We start from the raw sequence: 14,040 nt of genomic DNA on the forward strand, positions 1-14,040 counted from the left end.
ATAAAAAGAAAGAACAGGTAAAAGGCACACCAGTCCCTTTTAAGAAGAAGAATAATAAATAGTAGCCAAGGTACTGTGGTACATGCCCATAATTCCAGCTGCTCTGGAAAGTAAGGAAGACAGACCAAGAGTTTGTTTGTTGTAATGGTGCTGGGGATTGAACCCAGGGCCTTGTGCATGCTAGGCAAGCACGCTACCAACTGAGCCACATCCCCAGCCCCAGATCAAGTGTTTGAAGCCAAACTTGGCAACAAGGATCTTGTCTTACTTAAAAATAAATAAATAAAAATAAGTAAATAAATTAGGGACAAAAAGCTTTTTCAGAAGCCTCAATTGGCTGACTTTGCCTACATCTTGTAGGACAGTGGGGTGTCACATGCTCACTGCCTACCTGGAAGGTGCTCCTGGAAAGAGGATTATGCGAGATGGAGGAGCTGACAGAGTCTGATCTGCTGGAAAACTATAATGGCACTGGTAGACAGAAGAAAGAGGGGAAATAGTTTCTATTGCTAAAGGGAAGTTGCCAAGCATATCACTCTGAAAATGTGACAGAAGGCACTCGGCACGAATGGAGACCATACCTGTGATGCTTCATGCTTCTGTTCAAATTCCCAGCCACCTTGAAGACTGGGGTGATCTCAAGGACAATGGCCATGCTACCAGACTCTTACTAATCCCCCTAGATAAGAGAAGTAACCTTTCCAGAGCAGGACAATGAACCCCTGACTCGTGGAGCAGAGCTTTGGTTCTTCCCAGAGAGACAGAACTGATTTTACTGGAAGACCTGAAGCTCATCGGGACCTGCACTGCTAGGTGAGAAGGTCTCCTTAACCAGGCACCAGCATCTTGGGAATAGGACTCACATCTTGGGCAGTGTCTGGCCAGGAAGGGAAGGAGCCTCTGTAAGGGCTACTGGGGATCACAGTAACAAAGAGGTTACCCTTTGGCAATATTTTACCAGTCCATTGGTCTTTCTTTCCCATATATCTTTTCATCTCAAGCTTGTCAACTGACCTGTTCATATAATTCCTTTTGGAAATGGTTAAAAAGCTATACACACAGATTTATATTGGTACCTATAATAATAGGCCCCAATCCTTCACTGTTCCCTTGTGATCACTCCTTTGAAAATGACCTTGTGGCTGCCCTCCATTCCTTGATTTAGGCTGCCCATGTGACTTCTCCGGCCAGCAGAATGCAGTGGACGATGTTTGCGCAGTTCTTAGCCTCTTGCCTGCTTTCTCTTGGAACCCATATAAACAGGCCCAGGCGAGCCTGCTGGAAGGAGGAGCCAACACAGAGGAGCTGCCCCAGCTGAGGCCATCTGCTAGGTCTGAGTGTCCCTCAGGTTCACGTATTGGAAACAGCATTCCCCAACATAACAGTATTGGGAGACGGGGCCTAACAAGGTGATTAGGTATTAATGTTGTTTTCAAGTGAGTCGGGGATCATGAGAGCGCATCTGTTATAAAAGCAAGTGTGGCCCTCTCACGCTCTCTCGCTTCTGCCCTCTCTTGCCCTTTTACCTTCCACCCGGGTGTAGCGCAGCACAAAGGCCCACACAAGGTGAAAATGCCATGATTGGCCTTCCCAGCCTCCAGAACAATGAGCCAAATAAATCTCTGTTCACTCTTTCTAAATTACCCAGTTTCAGGCTTTCCATCATGGCAGCAGAAAGTGGAACAAATAGCATCCTAGAGCAGCCAGACCCCAGCCGACTTAACAGTTGACCTCGGGGCATGTGTGAGCCCAGCCTAAAGAACCACAAATTAGGCTGGGGCTGGAACTCAGTGGCAGAATGCTTGCCTAGCATGTGTGAGGGTTCCATCCTTAGCACCACTTTAAAATAAATAAATAAAATAAAGGCATGCTGTCCATCTACAACTGTAAGAATTTTTTTCTTTTAAAGAAGCCAAAAATTACAGAATTTTAAACTAAATAAGAGGTGTTGCTTTAACCATTAAGTTTAGGGATGCTGTGTTAAACAGAAAGAGCTTACTGGTTGACTTAGTATGTGCCACACCTGGACACTGGCTAGGTACTTTATGGAAGTGTCTTATTTCTTTTAATGACATTGGTACAAATCAGCATGCAGAGTATGCGTTGGGAGGAGACACAGTCCCCAGCCCACCCGAGTCTGCTTCTGTCTGTTCCATTCTGATGGAATTTCTTTTTCTTTATTTTTTTTTTTTAAGGGGAGGGTGTTTTTTGTTTTTTTTTTTTTTTAAGAGAGAGAATTTTTTTAAAATATTTATTTATTTATTTATTTTAGTTATCGGCGGACACAACATCTTTGTTTGTATGTGGTACTGAGGACCGAACCCGGGCCAAATGCATGCCAGGCGAGCACGCTACCGCTTGAGCCACATCCCCAGCCCCCTGATGGAATTTCTATGTAGTCAGTTGCTCTAAAGAGCTTTCAGACAAGAGGGTTAGGATGTTCTGTGAGAACCCCCTAATGTTCTTCAGTCTCTTGTCACTTAATGGTGTGTGGGGTTGGGAGGTGGCATGCTGGTTAGAATCCACCCAGCTTCCCATTGTACCAGCATCTTTTGGGGAAGATTTCTTGCTAGTTTTAAGCATATGGAAGTCCTAGAGGTCAGTGATAAGGAGGGATCCTTTAATGCCACTCACTAGACAGTCCTTATCCAGCAGGGAAGGAAATATGAGATGTTATATTCTTTCTGTGCAGAAAGAAGTGGGCGTAGATGGGAGGTGGTAGCTTAAAACCCTTTGCAGGAGGACATCACCAAAGCAGTGACTATGATAAATGGCACCCTTGTGCCAATAAGGAGCATGTGGCATCAGGTTGAAGGTGCTCCTGCCTAGACAGCCACCCTTCAGCACACATAGCCTCCCACTGAACCTACTGTGGGTTATGGGCAGTTGGTCGCAGTTCCTTGATGTAACACTTAACTGAAAGTCAAGGTGTCTGCCAAAAAATAATAGCTTTCAATGTGAAATTATAAATCATTATGGGTAGTATGATATACAAATTGCAATAGAAGCATCGGCAGTATTTTACTTTGATTTCATTTTAACTTTCCTTTCATTGCCAGCTTTATCTAAAGTCACTGTCGGGGACACTTTATTCCCATGCCACGTACCCTTCAGTGATGGTACTGATGTTGTCCACTTGAGTAGGAGGAGGTGCATGGAGGCCAAGGAGACTGTGAAGGAGCCTTCCCTTCCAAACAAGCTGTGATTATTTCTAAGAAGTCCGTATTTAACTTTTTCAACATGGTTTCTTCATGTATCCCCTGGGCAGTGCTCGGAAATGTTTGATTTCCTTTGGGACTTGGAAGTCAATTTTAATGGTTAATCCAAAAGGTACCCCTTTTTTCAAAAGCTTAAGGAAGCCTTGTTTAAAAAAAAAAAAAAAAAAAGAGGCTGGATTTGTTTCCTTTGTGATTGGCAGGCCTCTGTTGGAGAGGGAAGACTTGAAAACATTGTGGGCCTTAAAAGGTTCCAACCCACCTGCTGGGTACTTTCTTCCCAGGAATGTGGGAAAATTGAAAAGTGGCCATTTCTCAATGCTTCCCTTTATAACCACAGGGAGGAAGGTATTGCTGAATATCTGCCTTAAGCAGCAGAACCAGAAAAAGAAAAGAATAAACAGAGGGGAAAAAAAAACCCAGAAGTGTGAAAACACTCCTAAAGTGTTTTTATCTCAAACTTCTTACAAGAATGGAGGTTCCAATTGGGTGGCCCTTTCAGTCACCCCAGAATCCCCTCTAAAAGAATTCCCAAAGAGAGTTGATATCCCCCAGGGGCAACTGCTGAGAGGACCTGTGATAAAGATTTCCAGAACATTCTGGGTTGAGGACTGTCTCCTCCAGGCTGCGTCTGGCTTCATCTTCCTCTTTTTCAACTCCCCTGTGGCCACCTGTTTCCGAGGAGCCTCAGTGCTTGTAATAACAAGGAAAACCCAGAAACTGAAAATAGATCTGATTTCCCAGAATCTCAGGTACTGAGAGGCTAGAGGGGTGGGGACTTCTTGGACATGAGCTCATAGGCGGCAGTCCTGTGCCACACAGCTCTGTCCAGCTCCGGGTGACATCGCAAGAAGACCATTTTGCAAAGAAATACTACGGAGGTTTTCTCTTCATTTTCGAACATACCCTGGTAACTCAGGCCAGACCAAAATGAATGCACTGCTAGGACCTGCTTCTTCTAATTAAAGTGCTAGATCCATTTCCAACCATGGGAACTGCATTAGTCCCATAACTTTCATTTCAATGTTTGTCACCTGAGCACTTGAGGTCATCTGTGAACGAGGTCTGCCAGCCCAGGCATCTCTGCAATCTCTGGCTTCTGAAATACACTTTGCATTGGCGTGAAACTTCTCATTTCAAAGGAAGCTTTGTACCTTGGCTCAATGGTCCTTAGCCCACCAAGTTATATATAACCTAGAGCAAGGTAGCCTTAGTCATTAACACTGTTCGTGGCACACCTATATGAGAGCATTTCCTGGCTTCTTTGCTAAGGAATACTGACCCAAGGGGGGGGGGGAATATTAGTTTTCTCTTAGAGAACTAATATGCTTAACCACTTGACAGTAAACATTTTTTGTTTTGTTTTTATATTTTATTTATTTATTTTGGTACTAGGCATTGAACTCAGGGGCACTTTAACACTGAGCTCATCCCAGCCTTTTTTTTTTTTTTTTAATTTTGAGACAGGGGCTTGCTAAGTTGCTGAGGCTGTCCTTGAACTTGCAATCTTCCTGCCTCAGCCTCCCAAGTCATTGGGATTACAGGTGTACACCACTGTGTCTGGTGTAAAGGTATCACTTTGATTATAATTTTAAAATACATATTACATTGAGTGAAGATTTGCTAGAGAGATCTGAAATTTCCCTACCTTGTAATTTTATCTGCTCACCTTTTTGCTGTTAACTGCTTCCTCTGGGTACCTGTTTATCTCCTCTACTGAGCTGCATACTCCTCAGGGTCATGAACCTTACTTTATTATTTTGTCTAGGGTCCCAACACCCATGTTCCTGCCCATCGCCTCTTCTCCCAATGTCTTGTATCTGGTCTAGTATGATACACACGGAAGGCGTTGGACATGAAGAGAATGGGGTAGAGTTACTCTCTACCCACAGTACACTCCACAATAGGGACCCCACTGACCCTGAGGAGATTCTCAATCCACGTTCAATTAGACTGAGCAGAAACATAGATTGCAATTGTCCTGGTGAGGTCCCTCAAAATGGGCCGACAATACCAAGAGTGGTGAATAATAGGACTGAAGGAACAGAAGCAGAGACCCCAGTGATTTCTTTTCTTAGCAGGGTCAGGGTTTTCATGACACCCCAGAGCCTGGGGAGAGTAAACATATTTGAAGCTGGCCAGCTACTCTCAAATGTGATCCTGGGGGCTCCCTATGGTTCACCAGAATGGACAAACTAGTCTCTGGCAGAGGTATGAGATTCACCAAATGAAATAAAACCCTCTCATTTAGAAAGAAAATTGTGTTCTGTCCCCACCCATTACTCCCCTGTGGTTCATTTCTGCACAAACATTGGCAAGAAGAGAAGAAGGAAGAAAATGAAGAAGAAGCGAGAAAAAAAAGACATTTCCTCTTTTTTTTTTTGCACCAGGGATTGAACAAGGCATACCACTTAATCACTGACCAGCTCCTACCCTCTCTTTTTTCTATTTCTTTTTATTTTTTTAATTTTGAGACGTGAGTCTTGCTAAGTTGCTAACACTGGCCTTGAACTTCTGATCCTCCTGCCTCAGCCTCCAGAGTTACTGAGACTATAGGCATGCACCACCATGCCTGGAAAGAGAGGCATTTCCTCATGTAGACTGGCTTGTCTAAGATGCATCTTCTCCCTGGACTTGCAGACAATACAGCCCTGCTCCTTGCCCAGAGAGCACTACTGGTACTCCCGCTAGACAATGTATTTCCTCTCTGCTGTTTCCCTTCTTCATGTTGTTTGCCTATTCTCTGGGCATAGCACATTCTTAGCTGCTCCCCACATTGGCATGATGGCTCCTTTTAAAGGCCAAAGTCAAAATTCCTTTGATTGTCCAGTACAGAAACCTACTTCATTAGAGCTTAAGCTAGAAAAGAAATATGTGGGCACAAAATTACCTTATGACGCTGTAACGCCATTCTTAGGTATACCCCCCCACCAAAGAATTAAAAACAGGTATTCAAATTCTTGCACATGAATGTTCATAGCAGCATTATTCACAAGACTCCAAAATAGGAACCAGCTGGAATGTCCATCAGTTGATTAGTGAATAAACAAAAGGTGGTGAGCAGGCACAGTGGCACATGCTTGTAATCTCAGCAGCTCAGGAGCCTGAGGCAGGAGGATCACAAGTTCAAAGCCAGCCTCAGCAACTTAGCGAGACTCTGTCTCAAAAAAAATAAAAATAAAAAAGGGCTAGGGATATGGCTCAGTGGTTAAGCACCCCTGGGTTCAATCCCTGGTTCCAAAACAAATAACAAACAACAACAACAACAAACACTGAAAGGTTTGATTCCATTTGTATGAAATTTCCAGAATAGGGAACATCATAGAGAAAGCAGACTAGTGGTTGCCAGGAGTTGAGAGGACAGAGGAGGAGGAAATGATTGTTTAAATGGTATAGGGTTTCCTTTTGGAATGATGAAACGTCTTGATTACACTGTCTTGTAAATGCCACTGAACTGTACATTTTTAAATGGCTAGTGGTACTGGGAACGCAGTTCAGTGGTAAAGAACTTGCTTAGCATGCACAAGGCCCTGGGATGGATCCCCACCCAGCACCAAAAAAATAAAAAATAAAAAACCTTAAAAAAAATGACTAGTGGTTAATTTTGTGTTGTATACATTCGATCTCAATGTAAGTAAAGGCAAAAGCAACCCAATGCTTAAAAAATAAAATCTAATGACAATTTAGAAAAGCAAAAAAAAAAAAAAAAAAAAAAAAGGAGCTAGGTATGATGGCACATGCCTATCGTTTCAGCTACTTCAAAGGCTGAGGCAGAAGGATTACTTGAGCCACAAGTTTGAGATCAGCCTGGAACATAGCAAGATCCCATTTCAAAAAAAAAAAACAAAAAAAAACTATATGGACTCGTGTAACTGAAAAGTCTGGGATCCATCCATCCTACTAACTTCATATATGACTAAGGGCTCAATGACACTGTCAGGGTTTTGTCTCTATCTCTTGGTCCAACATTTGCTGCGAGCAGCCCTCCCACATGGGAAGAGAGGGCCCTGCCAACTCTGGAGTCACACAAGACTTCGCAAACAAAAGAGGAGACTTCCAACTTGTGTGGGTCAGGTAGAGCCATCCTTGGACTAATCACCAGGTATGGAGTCCTCTGACTGACCTGGCTTGGGTCATGTGGTCATACCTGTGGCCAGCTTGGGATGGGTGTGGGAGGCAAAGTGTGAGGTCAGTGTTACCCAGAGTTCAGGGGCTGAATGGCTCTTGTGGAATGGAGAAAGGGCGACTCTCCAAAGGAAAGTATTCCAGGCAGCAAGCAGATGACTCCTCCAGGGATTCCTCCTGGGCTTTCTTGCTCCTTCCCTGGATAATCCTGCCTCTCTCACACCATGAGCCCAAAGCATTTCTGTTCACTGGGACCTCCATTATCAACAATACAGCACTCAAGAGCAGACTCTAGTCCTATAGGTGGTTGTGTTAATTTTGCTCTGCAGATAGCAATTTGGCACTGTGCACTAACTTTGGAATGTTCTTATCCTTTGACCCTGCAGTTATGCTTTTAGGAATACTGTATGTCCTAAGGAAAAAATCAGCAGGAGAGCACACTTGGGGATTGCTTCCCAATAGTGAACTTGGAAACAAATAAATGCACAAGGGAAGAGTTAAATGAGTTATGGGAGGATGAATCAAAGACTACCTTAAAGCTGCTCAAAAGGATAACACAACTGTGTGTGGTGGTGCACACCTATAATCCCAGCAACTTGGAAGGCTGGGGAGGAGGATCAGAAGTTCATGGCTAGCCTCAGCAATGTAGCGAGGCCCTCAGTAGCTTGGTGAGACCATTCTCAAGATAAAAAAATAAAAAGGGCTGGGAATGTGGCTCTGTGGTTAAAGTGCCCCTGGGTCCAATCTCTAGTACCAAAAAACTCCCCAAACAAACCACACACACACACAAAGAATAACATATCTGCATTTATTGACTTGACCATAAAATATGGTCAATATATAAAAATATACACATTTTAAAAAGTTCAGTGTGGTAGTGCACGCTTGAAATCCCAGAAACTTGTGTGGCTGAGGCAGGATGAAAATTTTATTAAAAGCAAATATAGTATGACCCAGTCTTTAGAAAGCAATTCTTATCGAGCTGGGGGATACACCTCAGTGGTAGTGCCCTTGCCTCGTATACCTTGCACGAGTTGGATCATCAGCACCACAGAAATAAAAACAGAATCAAAACAACCCTAATAAATCAGAGGGGAGACCCTGGGGCTCAGACTCTCTATAGACTTAATGCACAGTTTAATGGTCAAAATTAATACAAAATAAATGTCATTAGTTTATCACATCTCTGGAAGGACATTAAAAGGGCTCTGAGTTCTAATGATCTTAGTAACTTAGCAAGACCCTGTCACAAAATAAAAATAAATAAATAAATAAGGTTGGGGATGAAGCCCAGTGGTAAAGCACCCCTGGGTTTAATCTCTAGTACCCCATCCCCATAAAAGCCCATCTCAGAATCCTCTTCTTCCTCTTCTGATTATCTAGCACCCTGTAGCTACCCCAGACACTTGAATGTGCTAAAACCCGAAAGCTCTCCTGATCTGTAATCCACAGGCTTTTCCCTGCACTAGACGTCTTCCCGTCCCACTCCGATCCTTTATTATTATGGGGACCAACTTAGCTCTCCTCTGCAAGTAATAACTCTTGCTCTCTCTGGAAGAGAGAAGGGAAGGAAAACCAAATAAGCAAGGTCAGGATTTTCTCCAGTGGGGAGGGGCAGGAAGAAGGCTCCTGTTAATTTTTTTTTTCTTTTTTGCAGTACTGGGGATCAAACCCAGAGCCTCATGCATGCTAGGCAAGCGCTCTACCATGGAGCTACACACAAGCCCCTTCTTTTTCTATTTTTAAAGAAGCCATCATACTGTGGCATATTTTTTCCTTCTTTCAAGCTCTAGCAAAGGATGAAGAGAATTGAGATACTGAATCCATCCTCGACACGGGATGATTTCTTTTTTTCTTTAATTTTAGAACTTTAAAAAAAGTAATCTCCCTCCACACATAACAAGTAATATGAATAAAAGAACACTCTTTGGAGGTTTATAAATTTCACCCATAACAGGCTACGATGTAAATTCATTTAAAATAAAGCAGCCATAGGCCTGGGGTGTGGCTCAGTGGTAGAGTGTATGCTTCGCATGTGCCAGGCCCTGGGTTCCATCCCAGCACTGAAAAACAAAGTAAGATTATAAAATAAATATATTTATATCTCAGAGTGACTGAGCTTGTTTGGGGGAGTCAGTCCCTCTGACTGGGCATGGGCAGAGAAGGCCGTTCCCCCACAAGTTCCCTGCAGACTGCCTTCAGATTGAAGCTGTCCTTGCAGGCTGGCCCTGGAGTGTTGGCAACTGCCCACTGCCTCTTTGGCTTTGCCGTAGTCCCCTCATGTGAGTCTCCAGTGTGTCCGAGTGGCCTTGGCCACGTGTGAAGCCCAGTGGGTACCTCCCACTGCAGAGTTGCCATGCAAAAACTCTGGGGTCTGAGCAGGGTAAAAATTACCCTTCTGCCTGCTTCCCTCTTCCTGCGCCTCCTCTCTCCACCCCCCCCCCCCCCCCCCCCGGGGCTGCTCTACCACCTCCCCTGGGTCCTCTCTGGCCAGCTCAGCTTTTGTGTTTAGGCCAGGCAGGGGAAAAAAGCATTTGGCTCAGCTCTGTTTGTCAGGAGTCCAATATTACCAGGGGTCTCGCCTGGTTTCAAGTATTTCCCGGTGCCTTTCCTTGCTCCGTAGTCATTTCTAGCCAGGATTTCTTGGCTCTGGAAAAGATTGAATGCCTGTCTGAGCCTTCTGGGCCTGTGTTTCATTTGCAGCTGCCTGGCCCTGTACTGGGTGACAGTCTCAGCCCTCCCCAGTCAGCCCATCCCCTCCTCTTGGCCAGCAGAGGAGGCCCTTTGTGTTGTAGTGGTGAAGCTTGGAAGGGGGAGGGAGGCTCCTAGTTTCCACCCACCGCCCTGAGTTCTGGGTTTACTTTAGCCCCAGCCCAGCATCAGGGGTGGCACTGCCTTCTGAGAGCCTGCCTTCTGATTGCTGGGCTGCCTGCTAGGCCGAGCAAAGACAAGAATGCCAGCCCCAAACAGCCCTGACCCCTAACTGTGTCTAAGTCAGACTGGGACCTGCTCAGCACCTGGTGCTTTCCTGCTCAAAATTTCCAGCTGTTCTGATCTTTCACACAGGGCTTGACAAGGAGGGAAAGATCTGGAACCAAAAGAATTCAGGAGATCTGTGGAACATCAGGCCTCACTCTCTGGCTGCTTAGGGGACCCCCGTTGTGGACTCCCCAGTTGCTTCCTGCCTTTGGATGCATCAGAGGCAATGGCCTGATGGGGCTGCTTGGCCCTGGAATCCAAGAATCGGGAAGGAGAGAGCAGTTTACCTTTGTGATGTTGTTGCCATCCCATTGCTGAGAAAGTGTGGCAGCCAAGGCTAGGGGAGCCAACTGAGGGCCTGTTTAGTACATGGCACATAGAAGCGAAGAACTTGGGGGATGTGTTTTCACCACCATAGGTGACTGTGCCCTGCCCTGATAGGGTCGAGAGGAGGCTGCGAATGTTAATGAAGTTCTGACAAAGATGTCCTCCCTTTTCTCCTCTTTGAGCCTAAAATGTATTTCCCGAATTTTCCTTTTCTTTGCTTTTAGGTATCATGACCAAAGTTACAGACAAATACATGAGCACTTGGACTCTATGAAAGGTAACAGTCAGGGTGTGCTGTTGTAACCTTTTAGGGAGAAAAAAAAGGCATTATTGACAAGGGTTTCCTCTCTACAATTCTTACACTCCAGAAGTAAGGGAGATAAAACAGGTGACATAAAAGCACCCTGCCTGTGCTCCAACCTGCTAGGCCAGCATTTATTTCCAGCCTCCTTCCCCAGGGTTACTAATACCCCACACCCCCATCTCCTGCCCTGGGAGAGAGGAACTACAGGAAATGCCTCTGTACATAGGGTGTTAAGGAAAGCAAAGCATCCTCCTTAGGCTCTTCCTTTGGACCCGGTGAACTCTCCAGAGGGTGGGTGGGCAGGAGGGGAGGGAAGCGCAGTTCTCACACCAGCTGCAGGGCGGTTGCTGACAGCCACTGTGTCTTGAATTTGTCCTCGTCCTCTGGGCATCACAGGAGGACTTCACATCCTTCGCTCTCACATCACCCCACTCAGAGAGGGACAGGCACCGGCCTCGACTCCAGATGAGGAAACGGAGGCTCAGAGAGTCTAGGATTGCCCAAGGTCTCTGTGCTGGTCGACTGTGAAGCAAAGGCAGAAACCAAACAGCCTGGCTCTTGGGTTGCAAGAGGCCCGGGCGTGGCACTCCGGGCGCCACAATCTGCGGGTTGCCGGGGTCCTCTGGTTCGCTGCAGAGATCGAGAGGTGCCTGCGCCAGGCGGAGGCGCGTACAGCAGCCGGTGGCGGCGACCGGCAGCGGCAAGGACATGAGCCCAGGCGGCCTCGCGCTCCTGGCAGGCCCTTGGCCCCGGGCGCCCCAGCTCTAACCCGCGGAAACACAGGCCGCGGCCACCGGCCGCCAGCAACCTCGCGTCGGGAGGGGAGGGCCGGGCGTCCGGTTACCCGATCGTCCGCGGAGCCGGGCGGGGAGGGGCGCAGGTGGCAGCTGGCCCGCTGGGAGGGGGCGCGGGCGGGACTCGCTCCCTGCCAACCGCACGGGGCGGGGGAAGACCATTCTTGGCCTCGAAAGGAAACCAGACCGCGTTTGTATCCAGCTCAATCCGCAAACACTGTGCGTCAGGTGCCATGCTGGACTTGAGCCTGTGCAAAGTAGGACAGCTGTGTTCCCGCCCAAGCGTGTGTCCAGTCGAGGGAATGAATCCACATCGAAGAAGAACGACAAAGACACCAGGAAGTGGAGGATAAGGCCTGAGAATCGTGACCAACCGAAGGTATAGGGGTTCCTGGAAAGGAAGTTTATTTCTCTGCAGAGCCATCCGGAAAGCTTCCACACTGGGTCAGGTGCAGCTGCCCTGAAACCTCCTTCGGGGCCTGTCATCTGCCCCATGTCTCCCCACTGACAGTCCTGCAAACCTTACCCCAAGACTAGAACCCTTGCTTTTTTCCCCCTGAACCTTACATACTCCTTGGACACCGCTGTCCCCATAGCCCTTTCTAGTAGAGACCCCCTTGAGCCATGCACCTCAGGTCTTGGAGATGACCTCTGCAAGTTTCCAGTTTCTTCTTCCTCAAAGACCCAGCTCCCTAGGGCAGCGAACTACTTACTCATTACTATGATGATAGATACCTGCCATTGTTTGTTCAAACCCATATAAAGTAGCCATCCAGACTAATGTAAAGAAACTGAAGAGTTTACACTAGGTAATAACCCTGTATCTTAGGTTCAGAGTTGCAACAAATATATCATCCTCGTGAGAGATGTCCATAGTAGGGGACTCTGTGTTGAGACAGGAAGCACATGGCAGATCTTTATTTTTTATGCTCAATTTTGCGGTGAACCCAAAACTGCTTTAGAACATAAAGTATTAAATTTTAAAAAATTTAAAAATTCGATCTGGTATTGTGGGGTTTGCACTTGTAATAAAGACTATCCTTGGGCAACATAGCAAGACCCATCTCAAAAATAAAATGAAATAAAATTTAAATTTAACCCCCCCCCCAAAAAAAAACACACCTTTGGAATGCACATCACCATAAGCTTGCCATCCACCACTCCTCCACATTAGTGTCATCTGTTATCCTCCTGGTCACTTCCCCCTTCCCTTGAGAACTTTTAGCACTGGGCTTTTGGTATCCACAGTCATTATTTTTGGTGACCTTAGCATCAATGCTGACAACTTACCCAAAACCTGGCCTCTAAAGCTCTTGACTTCTTTAGCCCTAGCAATATAGGCCTCATGCCCCACTCAGCCTCCTGGTCATGTCCTAAATCTTAGAATCATCAGTGTCTACACCATGTCAAAAACTCAGATCCAAAGATGCAACAACTTGCCATCTGTCCAGCTCATTTCTTCAAGTCTGTGGATTCAGCAATTCTCCCACCTGAGACCTTCAATCCACTCTTTCTCCCCCAATATATCTTCATTCTCAACCAATTTAGATTCCATGGTTAATATGCAAAATCTTCCTCGTGAACACTCTTACCTTTTTTTTTAATTGGCGACATTTTTTTTTATTGGTTGTTCAAAACATCACAAAGCTCTTGACATATCATATTTCATACATTTGATTCAAGTGGATTATGAACCCACTTAATTGGCCACATTTTTATTGGTGCATTATAATTACATATAATGGTGAGATCCATCATTCCACATTCATTCATGCACATGATATAACAATATAATTTAGTCAATGTCATTCTCCAGACTTCTACTCTTTCACTAGTCTCTGTCTACCATACTCACTGGGTGAAAACTCCACTGTGGTTATATCCAACTGTTTACTTCACACCTACTCCAGAGCAGTTGAACACCACTAAAGTAAATCATCCACTTACTCTGGATAGACTTATTGAAAATTTACGGCTGTAAATTTCAAGTGGGTATTTGAACTGCTGGCCAATCCTACTACAGTTTCTTAGAAAATTCCTGTTCCTTCTCTACAGTGAAACATTTTCCCACTTTCTCCTCTCTGCACATACTTTCAACACCCCTTCCTCTTTCATTCTCAGTAGACTCCATCACAGAGAAAATAGGTACTGATCAACTGCCTGATCTTCCTCCCACCCAAGCCACCAGAATGCCACAGGTCTACATTCTCTCTGGCCATCGTTGACAATCACTCCACTATGCCCTGAGCTCTGTGCCCTTTTACCAGCCCAAGTATTCCCTGTCTTTCATGCACCA

General features: G+C 45.7%; 1 pseudogene; it reads left to right on the plus strand.

Annotated features, from left to right (window-relative positions):
* Positions 1–425: 425 nt before the first annotated feature.
* Positions 426–14,040, plus strand: part of LOC143379979 (RNA-binding protein with multiple splicing 2 pseudogene) — a 92,183-nt pseudogene continuing 78,568 nt past the window's right edge.

This window comes from Callospermophilus lateralis, chromosome 14 (assembly GCF_048772815.1).
Source record: "Callospermophilus lateralis isolate mCalLat2 chromosome 14, mCalLat2.hap1, whole genome shotgun sequence".
In the NCBI taxonomy this organism is placed as follows: domain Eukaryota; kingdom Metazoa; phylum Chordata; class Mammalia; order Rodentia; family Sciuridae; genus Callospermophilus; species Callospermophilus lateralis.